Consider the following 8,345-nt stretch of genomic DNA (forward strand, 5'->3'; position numbering starts at 1 on the left):
GCTCACTGGCACACCTCCAACATTTAGTGGTAGACGTGAGTGCATGAGCAAAGCAGCTCCGTGTCACACTGAGCAGTACAAACCGCCGGGCCATTTCCCACCTCATCCGGGCTTCTGAAATGGTGAGTTGCTCCTGGCATCACTTCAACATCAGGTCACTGCACGGAGTGAACAGAGCAAGCGCCAAAGTATTAACCCTTGGCATGATGGCCATGGATCCATCTCCAACAATGGAGTTCTTCTACAAAGAGTTGGGAAAGGGAGCGTGACATTTGCTTTGAGCTGAAAGACAACACCCACAACCATCACGCTCCCAGCAACTTGGAAAGACTGGGGATGTTGCTCCGCAAGGACGTGAGAAGTTTGGAGATGGGCACACAACGTTGAACTTCGGGCGGCTGACCTTTGCTTACAACGACATCATCGGGGGAAAGCGCGGACGCAGCACCCCACTAGCAAAAATTATGCAGTCAAGACTCCCACGTTTGGGGAATTTGCAGGGGTCAACACAGCCGGAGTGCAATGGCTGAGCCTCGCCCTGGGTGAACCGCCTTCTTGATCATGGTATCTCCCCTGCCAGGTAAGTATGAGGTGTACTCGCCAAACACCGGGTGGCTCTTGCCAGACACAGCTCTTGGCTGATGGTGCTGGAAATGAATAATCCCAGAGGCCAATGCCTTGACTCAGTTGCTCGTTAATGCTGTGCTATGTTCAACTTCAACCTCCAGCACACATTGGAGAGGAAACACTCGACCTTTTTTACTGGCATACCTGGCTGTCGTTTCCTATAGATTCAGCAACAACTGGACATGACGGCACCAACAGCCGCTTGCCCATCTCGGTGTCGCTTCCCGATACTGGACTAGAGAGTAGCATGTGGTGGAGATAAAGGCTGAAGTGCAGTGTGTCCGAAAGGCTGACTTTTGAGCCCCGCCACGCGCAGGGGGCCTTGCCCAGTCCATAAAAGCAGTCTGTGTCCCCAACCCCCCGGCTTACGGCCATACCACCCTGAGCACGCCTGATCTCGTCTGATCTCGGAAGCCAAGCAGGGTCGGGCCTGGTTAGTACTTGGATGGGAGACCGCCTGGGAATACCAGGTGCTGTAAGCTCTTACACCGCTGCACGCTTTTACACTGCTGCTTCCTTACAAGAAACATGCCCCTCCACGAGCAGGGGCCTTGCCTAGTCCGTAAAGGCACTCTCTGTCGCCAGCCCCTCGGCTTACGGCCATACCACCCTGAGCACGCCCGATCTCGTCTGATCTCGAAAGCTAAGCAGGGTCGGGCCGGGTTAGTACTTGGATGGGATACCGCCTGGAATACCAGGTGCTGTAAGCTTTTACACCGCTGCTGCTTCCTTACAAGAAACATGGGCTCGCAATTAAATTGACGCACAGGCACGGGTTGATGTCTTTCTGGTTTCAGCGTCGCTTTGCTTTTCACAGAAAAAAGAGAATGGTGCACCGTTCCTGGTGGCACTGCAATACCAGGTCAATGCAAGGAGTGAAGAGAGCAAGCCCCAGTTTTCACCTCCCACTGCTCAAAAATGCATTTAATATTTAATCCCCATATAGAGGACATATCAGATATTAAACTGATAAGAACAGATACTACACTTGATCTTAGCCAAAAGGCCGAGAAGCGATGGCCCACAGCTGTCTGGGGCCAACCCAAGATCTTGGCACACAAGTCAGTTGTTGTGGTGCCATGTTTTAAAGGGCGCATAACAAAGGCTGCTGCTGCTGATCACCTCCGCCCCAAGGTTGACCTAAGTGCACCTCTGAGCCTTGACAGACAGCTGCTTGACATTTGACACACTCAAAGGGCGCAGCCGTACAGCAAAGCCCACCAAAAATAACTTAAACTCTTGAACGTCCCTCTCCGCGAGGTCTTTGAAGTAAAGCGGCGCGTGCATTTGAAGGAAACCAAGGTCAGCGTAGCCCCTGTCCTGGAGGCAGCCGGAGTCTATCCGCGGAGATCACCACAGTCTCCCGGTCGGCCCGGCCGGCCGGCCACTGCTCAGACTGACCTTCGCTAGCGTTTGTAGTCGGTAATAAAGCAGCCAGGTTACGACTGCATGTTTAGGCGGCTTTCCTGCAGCCGGTTGTCTTTCTATCAGTCGCTGAGGCTGTGGCGCATTCCTGGCTCTCACTGGCACACCTCCAACATTTAGTGGTAGACGTGAGTGCATGAGCAAAGCAGCTCCGTGTCACACTGAGCGGTACAAACTGCCGGGCCATTTCCCACCTCATCCGGGCTTCTGAAATGGTGAGTTGCTCCTGGCATCACTTCAACATCAGGTCACTGCACGGAGTGAACAGAGCAAGCGCCAAAGTATTAACCCTTGGCATGATGGCCATGGATTCATCTCCAACAATCGAGTTCTTCTACAAAGAGTTGGGAAAGGGAGCGTGACATTTGCTTTGAGCTGAAAGACAACACCCACAACCATCACGTTCCCAGCTACTTGGAAAGACTGGGGATGTTGCTCCGCAAGGACGTGAGAAGTTTGGAGATGGGCACACAACGTTGAACTTCGGGCGGCTGACCTTTGCTTACAACGACATCATCGGGGGAAAGCGCGGACGCAGCACCCACTAGCAAAAATTATGCAGTCAAGACTCCCACGTTTGGGGAATTTGCAGGGGTCAACACAGCCGGAGTGCAATGGCTGAGCCTCGCCCTGGGTGAACCGCCTTCTTGATCATGGTATCTCCCCTGCCAGGTAAGTATGAGGTGTACTCGCCAAACACCGGGTGGCTCTTGCCAGACACAGCTCTTGGCTGATGGTGCTGGAAATGAATAATCCCAGAGGCCAATGCCTTGACTCAGTTGCTCGTTAATGCTGTGCTATGTTCAACTTCAACCTCCAGCACACATTGGAGAGGAAACACTCGACCTTTTTTACTGGCATACCTGGCTGTCGTTTCCTATAGATTCAGCAACAACTGGACATGACGGCACCAACAGCCGCTTGCCCATCTCGGTGTCGCTTCCCGATACTGGACTAGAGTGTAGCATGTGGTGGAGATAAAGGCTGAAGTGCAGTGTGTCCGAAAGGCTGACTTTTGAGGCCCGCCACGCGCAGGGGGCCTTGCCCAGTCCATAAAAGCAGTCTGTGTCCCCCACCCCCCGGCTTACGGCCATACCACCTGAGCCGCATGCGATCTACCGTCTGATCTGGAAGCCAAGCAGGGTCGGGCCTGGTTAGTACTTAGTGGGGAGACATGGGAATACCAGTGCTGTAAGCTTTACACGCTGCGGCTTTACACTGCTGCTTCCGTGCAAAAGCATGCCCCTCCACGAGCAGGGCCTTACCTGGTGTCGCCCAGCCCCTGCGACTGCGGCCATACCACCCTGAGCACGCCCGATCTCGTCTGATCTCGGAAGCTAAGCAGGGTCGGGCGGGGTTAGTACTTGGATGGGAGACCGCCTGGGAATACCAGGTGCTGTAAGCTTTTACGCTGCTGCTGCTGCTGCTGCTTCCTTACAAGAAACATGGGCTCGCAATTAAATTGACGCACAGGCGCGGGTTGATGTCTTTCTGGTTTCAGCTTCGCTTTGCTTTTCACAGAAAAAAGAGAATGGTGCACCGTTCCTGGTGGCACTGCAATACCAGGTCAATGCAAGGAGTGAAGAGAGCCAGCCCCAGTTTTCACCTCCCACTGCTCAAAAATGCATTTAATATTTAATCCCCACATATAGAGGACATATCAGATATTAAACTGATAAGAACAGATACTACACTTGATCTTAGCCAAAGGCGGCGATGGCCCTGGGTGTCTGGGAGCCCGGCAAGATCTTGGCACACAAGTCAGTTGTTGTGGTGCCATGTTTTAAGGGCGCATAACAAAGGCTGCTGCTGCTGATCACCTCCGCTCCAAGGTTGACCTAAGTGCACCTCTGAGCCTTGACAGACAGCTGCTTGACATTTGACACACTCAAAGGGCGCAGCCTTACAGCAAAGCCCACCAAAAATAACTTAAACTCTTGAACGTCCCTCTCCACGGAAGTCTTTAGTAAAAAGCGAAAGACTTGTGCATTTTGAAGAGAAACCAGAGTCAACGTAGCCCCTGTCCTGGAGAGCAGCCGAGGAGTCTATCCGCCGGAGTCACCACAGTCTCGGTCGGCCGGCCGGCCGGCCACCTTGGGACGGCCTTCCTTCAACGTTTTTGCTTAGTCGGCCAATAAACCGCCCAGATTTGACTGCATGTTTGGAGGCGCTTTCCTACTGTCGGTTGTGCGCTGCAGTTTTCTATCAGTCGCTGAGGCTGTGGCACATTCCTCGCTCACTGGCACACCTCAAACATTTAGTGGTAGACGTGAGTGCATGAGCAAAGGAGCTCCGTGTCACACTGAGCAGTACAAACTGCCGGGCCATTTCCCACCTCATCCGGGCTTCTGAAATGGTGCGTTGCTCCTGGCATCACTTCCACATCAGGTCACTGCACGGAGTGACCAGAGCAAGCGCCAAAGTATTAACCCTTGGCATGATGGCCATGGATCCATCTCCAACAATCGAGTTCTTCTACAAAGAGTTGGGAAAGGGAGCGTGACATTTGCTTTGAGCTGAAAGACAGCACCCACAACCATCACGTTCCCAGCAACTTGGAAAGACTGGGGATGTTGCTCAGCAAGGACGTGAGAAGTTTGGAGATGGGCACACAACGTTGAACTTCGGGCGGCTGACCTTTGCTTACAACGACATCATCGGGGGAAAGCGCGGACGCCGCACCCCACTAGCAAAAATTATGCAGTCAAGACTCCCCCGTTTGGGGAATTTGCAGGGGTCAACACAGCCGGAGTGCAATGGCTGAGCCTCGCCCTGGGTGACCCGCCTTCTTGATCATGGTATCTCCCCTGCCAGGTAAGTATGAGGTGTACTCGCCAAACACCGGGTGGCTCTTGCCAGACACAGCTCTTTGGCTGATGGTGCTTGAAATGAATAATCCCAGAGGCCAATGCCTTGACTCAGTTGCTCGTTAATGCTGTGCTATTTTCAACTTCAACCTCCAGCACACATTGGAGAGGAAACACTCGACCTTTTTTACTGGCATACCTGGCTGTCGTTTCCTATAGATTCAGCAACAACTGGACATGACGGCACCAACAGCCGCTTGCCCATCTCGGTGTCGCTTCCCGATACTGGACTAGAGTGTAGCATGTGGGGGAGATAAAGGCTGAAGTGCAGTGTGGCCGAAAGGCTGACTTTTGAGCCCCGCCACGCGCAGGGGGCCTTGCCCAGTCCATAAAAGCAGTCTGTGTCCCCAACCCCCCGGCTTACGGCCATACCACCCTGAGCACGCCTGATCTCGTCTGATCTCGGAAGCCAAGCAGGGTCGGGCCTGGTTAGTACTTGGATGGGAGACCGCCTGGGAGTACCAGGTGCTGTAAGCTTTTACACCGCTGCACGCTTTTACACTGCTGCTTCCTTACAAGAAACATGCCCCTCCACGAGCAGAGGCCTTGCCTAGTCCATAAAGGCACTCTCTGTCGCCAGCCCCTCGGCTTACGGCCACACCACCCTGAGCACGCCCGATCTCGTCTGATCTCGGAAGCTAAGCGGGGTCGGGCCGGGTTAGTAATTGGATGGGAGACCGCCTGGGAATACCAGGTGCTGTAAGCTTTTACGCCGCTGCTGCTGCTTCCTTACAAGAAACATGGGCTCGCAATTAAATTGACGCACAGGCACGGGTTGATGTCTTTCTGGTTTCAGCTTCGCTTTGGTTTTCACAGAAAAAAAGAGAATGGTGCACCGTTCCTGGTGGCACTGCAATACCAGGTCAATGCAAGGAGTGAAGAGAGCAAGCCCCAGTTTTCACCTCCCACTGCTCAAAAATGCATTCAATATTTAATCCCCATATAGAGGACATGTCAGATATTAAACTGATAAGAACAGATACTACACTTGATCTTAGCCAAAAGGCCGAGAAGCGATGGCCCACAGGTGTCTGGGGCCAACCCAAGATCTTGGCACACAAGTCAGTTGTTGTGGTGCCATGTTTTTAAGGGCGCATAACAAAGGCTGCTGCTGCTGATCACCTCCGCCCCAAGGTTGACCTAAGTGCACCTCTGAGCCTTGACAGACAGCTGCTTGACATTTGACACACTCAAAGGGCGCAGCCTTACAGCAAAGCCCACCAAAAATAACTTAAACTCTTGAACGTCCCTCTCCACGGAAGTCTTTAGTAAAAGGCGAAAGACTTGTGCATTTTGAAGAGAAACCAGAGTCAACGTAGCCCCTGTCCTGGAGAGCAGCCGAGGAGTCTATCCGCCGGAGTCACCACAGTCTCGGTCGGCCGGCCACCTTGGGACGGCCTTCCTTCAATGTTTTTGCTTAGTCGGCCAATAAACCGCCCAGATTTGACTGCATGTTTGGAAGCGCTTTCCTACTGTCGGTTGTGTGCTGCAGTTTTCTATCAGTCGCTGAGGCTGTGGCACATTCCTCGCTCACTGGCACACCTCCAACATTTAGTGGTAGACGTGATTGCATGAGCAAAGCAGCTCCGTGTCACACTGAGCAGTACAAACTGCCGGGCCATTTCCCACCTCATCCGGGCTTCTGAAATGGTGAGTTGCTCCTGGCATCACTTCAACATCAGGTCACTGCACGGAGTGAACAGAGCAAGCGCCAAAGTATTAACCCTTGGCATGATGGCCATGGATCCATCTCCAACAATCGAGTTCTTCTACAAAGAGTTGGGAAAGGGAGCGTGACATTTGCTTTGAGCTGAAAGACAACACCCACAACCATCACGTTCCCCGCAACTTGGAAAGACTGGGGATGTTGCTCCGCAAGGACGTGAGAAGTTTGGAGATGGGCACACAACGTTGAACTTCGGGCGGCTGACCTTTGCTTACAACGACATCATCGGGGGAAAGCGCGGACGCAGCACCCCACTAGCAAAATTATGCAGTCAAGACTCCCACGTTTGGGGAATTTGCAGGGGTCAACACAGCCGGAGTGCAATGGCTGAGCCGCGCCCTGGGTGAACCGCCGTCTTGATCATGGTATCTCCCCTGCCAGGTAAGTATGAGGTGTACTCGCCAAACACCGGGTGGCTCTTGCCAGACACAGCTCTTTGGCTGATGGTGCGGGAAATGAATAATCCCAGAGGCCAATGCCTTGACTCAGGTGCTCGTTAATGCTGTGCTATGTTCAACTTCAACCTCCAGCACACATTGGAGAGGAAACCCTCGACCTTTTTTACTGGCATACCTGGCGGTCGTTTCCTATAGACTCAGCAACAACTGGACATGACGGCACCAACAGCCGCTTGCCCATCTCGGTGTCGCTTCCCGATACTGGACTAGAGTGTAGCATGTGGTGGAGATAAAGGCTGAAATGCAGTGTGTCCGAAAGGCTGACTTTTGAGCCCCGCCACGCGCAGGGGGCCTTGCCCAGTCCATAAAAGCAGTCTGTGTCCCCAACCCCCCGGCTTACGGCCATACCACCCTGAGCACGCCCGATCTCGTCTGATCTTGGAAGCCAAGCAGGGTCGGGCCTGGTTAGTACTTGGATGGGAGACAGCCTGGGAATACCAGGTGCTGTAAGTTTTACACCGCTGCACGCTTTTACACTGCTGCTTCCGTACAAGAAACATGCCCCTCCACGAGCAGGGGCCTTGCCTAGTCCATAAAGGCACTCTCTGTCGCCAGCCCCTCAGCTTACGGCCATACCACCCTGAGCACGCCCGATCTCGTCTGATCTCGGAAGCTAAGCAGGGTCGGGCCGGGTTAGTACTTGGATGGGAGACCGCCTGGGAATACCAGGTGCTGTAAGCTTTTACGCTGCTGCTGCTGCTGCTTCCTTAAAAGAAACATGGGCTCGCAATTAAATTGACGCACAGGCACGGGTTGATGTCTTTCTGGTTTCAGCTTCGCTTTGCTTTTCACAGAAAAAAGAGAATGGTGCACCGTTCCTGGTAGCACTGCAATACCAGGTCAATGCAAGGAGTGAAGAGAGCAAGCCCCAGTTTTCACCTCCCACTGCTCAAAAATGCATTTAATATTTAATCCCCATATAGAGGACATATCAGATATTAAACTGATAAGAACAGATACTACACTTGATATTAGCCAAAAGGCCGAGAAGCGATGGCCCACAGGTGTCTGGGGCCAACCCAAGATCTTGGCACACAAGTCAGTTGTTGTGGTGCCATGTTTTTAAGGGCGCATAACAAGGCTGCTGCTGCTGATCACCTCCGCCCCAAGGTTGACCTAAGTGCACCTCTGAGCCTTGACAGACAGCTGCTTGACATTTGACCCACTCAAAGGGCGCAGCCTTACAGCAAAGCCCACCAAAAATAACTTAAACTCTTGAACGTCCCTCTCCACGGAAGTCTT

At 53.0% G+C, this 8,345-nt stretch overlaps 17 non-coding genes across 17 annotated transcripts; 7 read left to right on the top strand and 10 right to left on the bottom strand.

The window, feature by feature from the left end:
* Positions 1 to 424: 424 nt before the first annotated feature.
* Positions 425 to 588, bottom strand: LOC122763546. The gene has a single exon (XR_006359184.1). It is a non-coding gene; the product is annotated as a U1 spliceosomal RNA (small nuclear RNA).
* A 402-nt stretch (positions 589 to 990) lies between these two features.
* LOC122763553 lies at positions 991 to 1,109 on the top strand. The gene has a single exon (XR_006359191.1). It is a non-coding gene; the product is annotated as a 5S ribosomal RNA (ribosomal RNA).
* A 110-nt stretch (positions 1,110 to 1,219) lies between these two features.
* LOC122763559 lies at positions 1,220 to 1,337 on the top strand. The gene has a single exon (XR_006359197.1). It is a non-coding gene; the product is annotated as a 5S ribosomal RNA (ribosomal RNA).
* A 115-nt stretch (positions 1,338 to 1,452) lies between these two features.
* LOC122763550 lies at positions 1,453 to 1,645 on the bottom strand. The gene has a single exon (XR_006359188.1). It is a non-coding gene; the product is annotated as a U2 spliceosomal RNA (small nuclear RNA).
* A 924-nt stretch (positions 1,646 to 2,569) lies between these two features.
* On the bottom strand, positions 2,570 to 2,732 carry LOC122763547. Its single transcript, XR_006359185.1, has one exon. It is a non-coding gene; the product is annotated as a U1 spliceosomal RNA (small nuclear RNA).
* A 606-nt stretch (positions 2,733 to 3,338) lies between these two features.
* LOC122763544 lies at positions 3,339 to 3,457 on the top strand. The gene has a single exon (XR_006359182.1). It is a non-coding gene; the product is annotated as a 5S ribosomal RNA (ribosomal RNA).
* A 124-nt stretch (positions 3,458 to 3,581) lies between these two features.
* Positions 3,582 to 3,772, bottom strand: LOC122763554. Its single transcript, XR_006359192.1, has one exon. It is a non-coding gene; the product is annotated as a U2 spliceosomal RNA (small nuclear RNA).
* Positions 3,773 to 3,950: 178 nt separating this feature from the next.
* On the bottom strand, positions 3,951 to 4,063 carry LOC122763556. Its single transcript, XR_006359194.1, has one exon. It is a non-coding gene; the product is annotated as a U5 spliceosomal RNA (small nuclear RNA).
* Positions 4,064 to 4,710: 647 nt separating this feature from the next.
* LOC122763548 lies at positions 4,711 to 4,874 on the bottom strand. The gene has a single exon (XR_006359186.1). It is a non-coding gene; the product is annotated as a U1 spliceosomal RNA (small nuclear RNA).
* Positions 4,875 to 5,277: 403 nt separating this feature from the next.
* Positions 5,278 to 5,396, top strand: LOC122763557. Its single transcript, XR_006359195.1, has one exon. It is a non-coding gene; the product is annotated as a 5S ribosomal RNA (ribosomal RNA).
* Positions 5,397 to 5,506: 110 nt separating this feature from the next.
* On the top strand, positions 5,507 to 5,625 carry LOC122763558. Its single transcript, XR_006359196.1, has one exon. It is a non-coding gene; the product is annotated as a 5S ribosomal RNA (ribosomal RNA).
* Positions 5,626 to 5,744: 119 nt separating this feature from the next.
* On the bottom strand, positions 5,745 to 5,937 carry LOC122763552. Its single transcript, XR_006359190.1, has one exon. It is a non-coding gene; the product is annotated as a U2 spliceosomal RNA (small nuclear RNA).
* Positions 5,938 to 6,119: 182 nt separating this feature from the next.
* LOC122763555 lies at positions 6,120 to 6,232 on the bottom strand. The gene has a single exon (XR_006359193.1). It is a non-coding gene; the product is annotated as a U5 spliceosomal RNA (small nuclear RNA).
* A 639-nt stretch (positions 6,233 to 6,871) lies between these two features.
* LOC122763549 lies at positions 6,872 to 7,034 on the bottom strand. The gene has a single exon (XR_006359187.1). It is a non-coding gene; the product is annotated as a U1 spliceosomal RNA (small nuclear RNA).
* A 403-nt stretch (positions 7,035 to 7,437) lies between these two features.
* LOC122763545 lies at positions 7,438 to 7,556 on the top strand. Its single transcript, XR_006359183.1, has one exon. It is a non-coding gene; the product is annotated as a 5S ribosomal RNA (ribosomal RNA).
* A 109-nt stretch (positions 7,557 to 7,665) lies between these two features.
* Positions 7,666 to 7,784, top strand: LOC122763543. Its single transcript, XR_006359181.1, has one exon. It is a non-coding gene; the product is annotated as a 5S ribosomal RNA (ribosomal RNA).
* A 121-nt stretch (positions 7,785 to 7,905) lies between these two features.
* Positions 7,906 to 8,098, bottom strand: LOC122763551. Its single transcript, XR_006359189.1, has one exon. It is a non-coding gene; the product is annotated as a U2 spliceosomal RNA (small nuclear RNA).
* Between the last annotated feature and the right edge of the window lie 247 nt (positions 8,099 to 8,345).

This window comes from Solea senegalensis, unplaced genomic scaffold (genome assembly GCF_019176455.1).
Source record: "Solea senegalensis isolate Sse05_10M unplaced genomic scaffold, IFAPA_SoseM_1 scf7180000016947, whole genome shotgun sequence".
Classification (NCBI taxonomy): Eukaryota; Metazoa; Chordata; class Actinopteri; order Pleuronectiformes; family Soleidae; genus Solea; species Solea senegalensis.